General features: G+C 43.9%; 1 protein-coding gene across 2 annotated transcripts in view; it reads right to left on the reverse strand.

Annotated features, from left to right (window-relative positions):
* Window positions 1–6,096, reverse strand: part of LOC122565438 (beta-1,4-galactosyltransferase 2-like) — a 35,201-nt gene that overhangs the window by 27,941 nt on the left and 1,164 nt on the right. The window lies entirely within an intron of this gene.

Here is a 6,096-nt window from a genome sequence, read left to right on the forward strand (position 1 = left end):
CTCTCCTCCTTGACCTATCACCTTCATCTCCTTCCCCACTGACCTATTGTACTCTATGCCACTCTCTCCCACTCCCACCCTCCTCTAGCTTATCTCTCCACGCTTCAGGCTCACTGCCTTTATTCCTGATGAAGGGCTTTTGCCCGAAACGTCGATTTTGCCTGTCCTCGGATGCTGCCTGAATTGCTGTGCTCTTCCAGCACCACTAATCCAGGATCCTTGAGCCTGGTCCAGTATTCAAAAACTCATTGTCAATCTGGTCGTGGTCTCAAACTTCACTTTCCTGTCTGACTCACCCCCACCCCCAATAGTCCTCGACTCTCATAAAGGGCAACTGGGAATGGGCACAGAATATCAGCAATGCGCTTATGTAAGGTATGATTTGTCTGGACAGCATGCAAAACAATACTTTTCACTGTATCTCAGTACATGTGACAATAATAAATCCCAAGACAGACAAGATAAAATAAAGCTACTGCAATCCTTTATGAGAGCTCAAAAAAAAATGACTGGAAAAAACTTGAAGATAACACAAGAGGTACGGTAGCATTTATGTTTTCTTCTGTGGGATTTGGGTATCGCTGGCAATTTCTAACTGCCCTCAAACTCAGTAGGTCATTGGATTGTTTCACAGAGCAGTTAAGAGTTAAGCCCATTGCTGTGGGTCTGGAGTCACATGTAGGCCAGACCAGGTAAGGGTGGCAGATTTCCTTCCATGAAGGCTATTAGTGAACCAGATGGGGTTTTACTCAATGCTAGTTGACAATGATTCCCATCAGAGTATTACAGCACAGAAACAAACCCTTTCGGTCCAATCGGTCCATTGCAATCATAATCCCAAAACAAACTGGTCCCACCTGCCTGCTCCTGGCCTATATCTCTCCAAACCTTTCCTATTCATGTTCTCATCCAAATGTCTTTCAAACATTGTAACTGTACCCACATCCACCACTTCCTCAGGAAGTTCATTCCACTCGCAAACCACTCTGTGTAAAAAAATTGCCTCATGTCTTCTTAAAATCTATCTCCTTTCACCTTAAACATGTGTCCCTTAGTCTTGAAATTTCCCACCTCAGGGAAAAGACAACTACCACTAACTCTATCTGTACATCTCATTATTTTATAAACTCCTATCAGGTCACCTCTCAACCTCCTACGCTCCAGAGAAAGATTTACTGAGACTAGATTTACAGTTTCCATTTCTTAATCAAACTTAAACTCCAGCAGCTTCCAGTTTCTGTCAACTCATGTCACCAGAGAATTGATCTGGCTCTCTGATAGATTAGTTCATTGATATGTCCACGTTTTAAAAGAATGACTAGGAGGATGTGGGTGTCACTTGATGGGTCAGCATTTATTGCCCCTCCCTGGCTATCCATGAGAAGGTGAGGGGGAGCGGATTCTTGCCATGGGTTATTGGGATACCCATAATGCTGTTAGGGATTTTGACCCAGCGATACTGAAGGAATGGTGATATACCTCGAAGTCAGGATAGTGAGTAGCTTGGAGGGGAACTTGCAGGGGGTGGTGTTCCCATGTATCTGCTGCCCTAATCCTTCCAGATGGTAGTATTTGTGGGTCTGAAAGGTGCTGTATAAGGTCAATAGCCCTCAACTGTGCCACCATGATCGTGGGTTATGTCATCAGGTTAGCAGACCAGAGGCTGGACTAAGATCTGAAGCTTGTGATTTCAAATAAACCTTTTGGACTGTAAGTGGGGGTCGTGTGATCTTTGACTTTGTCCACCCCAGTCCAACAGCAGCACCTCCACACAATGATCTGAAGACAAGGGGTCAAGCCCTACCTCAGCAGCTGGGGAATTTGATTCAATAAAATCCAAAATATTAAGTTAGTATCTACCCAACTATATAATCCACTGAAGTTCAAACATTATTACAGACCCGCAGCAATGTGGGAGGGCACTAAACTGCCCCCTGAAATGGTTCAGTAATTTGAGGTATAGCCATTAAAGTTGCAAGCAATGATGAGTAAACAAATCGTCTGGTTAAGAGGAAATAAGGAAAGAATCTGCATTTGCATAGTGCCCTAAGCAACCTCAGGCCATCCCAAAGAGCTCTTCTGTCAATAAAGTACATCTAAACTGTTGTAGATGCAGCAACCAATTTGTGCACAGTAAGTCCTCAGAAATAGAGTCAGAGAGTCATGCAGCACAGAAACAGACTCTTTGGTCCACCAAAGGGCTTTTGCCCGAAACGTCGATTTTGCCTGTCCTCGGATGCTGCCTGAATTGCTGTGCTCTTCCAGCACCACTGATCCAGAATCCGGTTTCCAGCATCTGCAGTCATTGTTTTTACCTCTTTGGTCCACCAGTCCATGCCGACCATAACCCCAAAGTAAACAGGTCCCCACCTGACTGCACTTGGCCCATATCCCCCCGAACATTTCCTATTCATACACTTATCCAAATGTCTTTTGTAACTAATGTTGTGACTGCCCTCACACCCACCACATCCTCTGGCAGTTCATTCCAGACTCTGTGCAAAACGGTTGCCCTTATGTCCTTTTTAAATCTCTCTCCCCTCACCTTAAACTTACGCCCCCTAGTTTGGATATCCTCCTCCCTTGGGAAAAGACTCGTCATTCTCCTTATCCATGCCCCTCATGATTTTATAAACCACAACAAGGTCACTTCTCAATCTCCTACGCTCCAGTGAAAAAAGTCAGAGTCTTTCCAGTCTATTTTTATAACTCAAACCTTCCATTCCCGTCAACATCTTGATAAATCTTTTCTGAACCCTCTCCACATTAACAATATCCTTCCTATAACAGAGTGACCAGAACTGCACACAGTACTCCAGAACAAGCCTCACCAACATCCTGCACAACCTCAGCATGACGTCCCAACTCCTGAATGACTCTGGTTCATTTGAAAGGCTCCTTCCACATTAGCCATTACCCTTCGGGACAGGAGGTACTCCAGTTATGAGGAACAGCTGGAGAGGCTGGGACTAGTTTTGTTGGAGAGGACAAGGTTAAAGGGAGATTTGATTGGAATTTTCAAAATCTTCAGCAGTTCACACAGAGTGGATAGGGAGAGACTGTTTCTGTTCAGAAACTGATCGAGTGTGAGCGCACACGATTTTGAAGGGTTCTGCAAAGGAAACAAATCAGACATGTGGTTGAACGTTTCCACACAGCGAGCGGTTATGATCTGGAATGCATTGCCTGGAATGTGACGCGTTTGAGATATTCAAGAGGGTATGAGATGGTTATTTAAATAGAAAGGTTTTAGGGCAAGTGCAGGACATCAGCATAAAGTTAAACTGCTCAGACAGCAGGTATGATGGGCTGAATGGCCTCCTGCACTGTTACAGTTCTGTGATTCTGTAAACATAATTGTGTCTCTTTCAACTCACTATTAAAGAAGGAGTTTGTGATGCAGAATCTCCGGGCCAGAACATCTGGATTCAAGTCCCACCTGGCCTGGATGAACTGATTTAAAATAATCTTTTTGAAGGATGACAGACCTGACTGTTTACAAACCAAAGTCCCTTTCATCACCTCAGGACACCCAATTATAGCATGCTGTGTATGTTATAAATAGAAAGTAAAATGTTAGAACAACATTTTACATATGCTATTACCTAAACTAGCATAATTACCAAACACTAATTTGTGGTAAATTAAATAGTATGGAAGTGTATTCACTTTCTTAATGTTGAAAATACACTTGTGTATTCCATAGAGCAAGATCCCAGTTAATCTGATTTTAATGCCGCTCACTTAGAGATAAACACTAGGCCAGGAATTCTGTGGCTCTCAGAATAATGTCATGTTTTTAGTTTTGTCTTTTGCATTTATGCAGAGGGAGATAGGTCCTCGGGTTTAAAACAATGTCTAAAGGAGAACAATGTTCTGCAGTGTCAGTCTGGAGTTTGGTGTGGAAGGATTTGAACCCCAGTCTTTGTATTCAGAGACAGGCGAGATGTCTGAGGAGCCACAGTGAAGACTGACAAAACCAGAAAGGGCTGGAGTCAGCTTTTGGCTCTGTGGTAATATTCCTGAGTCAGAGGGTGGAGAGATTGGCTCTGTGGTAATATTCCTGAGTCAGAGGGTGGACATATTGAACTCCTTCTCCTTGACGAATAGTGACAGCTGCTCTGGCTTAGAATTCCAGAGCAAACCCTGGTGGGATACTGTCATTCGGTGAATCCAACCAGCCCCCTCACTGAGAGGGCTGGAAAAATCCTGTCACTGTGCAGAACTGAGCCAGTATTACTGGAGAGCTATAAATATGATTATGAGCGTAGGTGGACTATCCAGTCTGTGTTAATCAACGACAATTTGCATTTATATAGTGCCTTTAACATAGTAACATATCCCAAGGTGCTTCACAGCAGCATTATTGATCAAAATGTCTAATGTGAATGCCCCCATTGAGTAGGATAGCACGTGCACACTCACATGCACGTATGTGCTGAAACACACACGTGTGTGCATACACATATCTACATGCAGGAGCGCGCACCCACACACATACACGTGCAGGAATGTGCTCACACACACACATACACATGCAGGAATGAACACACACACATACACGTGCAGGCATGCACGCAAACACACACACACACTTGCAGGAACATGCATGTGCAGGCGTGCGCGCGCATGTACACACACACACACACACACACACCACCCAGTAACACAACATGGAACAGAACTAAGGGCTTTGTAAAAACACATTTACAGGAGCAATGTCCAGGTCAGCATTTATTGCCCATTGTGAGTTGAACACATCACTACGTCTGGAGATCCATATAAGCCAAACATATGAGGTCATGAAGAGTGTAGATAAGGTGAATGACAAAGGTCTTTTCCACAGGGTGGGGAAGTTCAAAACTCCGCAGCATATTTTTAAGGTGAGAGGAGAAAGATTTATAAAGAACATAAGGGGCAACTTGTGTTTTTTACAGAGTGGTTCATGTGTGGCATGAACTTCTAGAGGGAGTGGTGCATGTAGGTACAATTACAATGTTTAAAAGATATTTGGATAAATTCATGAATAGGAAAGGTTTGGAGGGAAATGGGCCAAATGAAGGTAAGTGGGACTAGTTTAGCTTGGAAAAAATGGTCAGCATGGACTGGTTGGACTGAAGGGTCTGTTTCCATGTTGAATATTCCTACGTTTACCTGCAAGCGAAGAGGTTAATATAATGCCAGCTTTTACATGTGAGAATTAATGGCTTCTCTGCTAAAATAAACCCTCCCATGAATCCAAGAAGGGCCCGTTTCCATGCTGTATGACTCTATGACTTGGGTAAGGACAGCAGATTTTCTTCCCTGAGGACAATAGTGACCCAGACAGAGTATTCTGACAATCAGCAATGGTCTATGATTTCCTTTATTTCCAAACTTTTACTGAATTCAAATTCCACGATCTGCAGTGTTGGGATTCAAATCCAGGTCCCCAGAACATTACCTGGGTCTCTGGATTAATGGTCTAGGAATAACATCACTAGGCCATGGTCTCCACTTGCCTGTCACAGAGATGACATTGGAAGAGCCCAGGGCAGCAAGGGGGATCCTTTGGGAAACTGATTACAATTAACTAAAAGTGGGGCAGTCTGCACATGTACTGACATCACAGTGCAGGTAATGGAGTGCAGTCACTTATGTTGCTGGCCCCATCAACGTGTGTACATCAAGGAAACACATTTATCCTGTTTGAAAGGATTTTGATGATTGGGTGGCAAGTGGACTCTGATTGGTAGAGCATTGCTACTAAAGAAATGCCTCTACCAATCAAATTCCATTTGCCAACCAATCATTATTATCCTCACTGTGTATAACGTTGCTTTCTGCTTGAACTGGTATTTCTTGCAAATTGTCCTAAAGAGCGCAAGATGAAAATATGTCTGTTTCCAGCAATACTGAAATTGTAAAACTGTGCTTTTTGCCAGACTGAGAGGTAATGGAGTTTAACAAACAGAGGGGTGATGGTGAAACAGGACTTGGAGAGAGTTAGGACAAACGCAGGAGAGATCAGTCCGGCCTCACGGTGAGTGGGAGATGAGAGGCAGGCTGGGGGGAGTTGGGGGGGGGGGGGGGGCGGCGGCGGTGTCCAGCATTAGA

The sequence above is a fragment of the Chiloscyllium plagiosum genome, chromosome 31 (assembly GCF_004010195.1).
Source record: "Chiloscyllium plagiosum isolate BGI_BamShark_2017 chromosome 31, ASM401019v2, whole genome shotgun sequence".
Classification (NCBI taxonomy): domain Eukaryota; kingdom Metazoa; phylum Chordata; class Chondrichthyes; order Orectolobiformes; family Hemiscylliidae; genus Chiloscyllium; species Chiloscyllium plagiosum.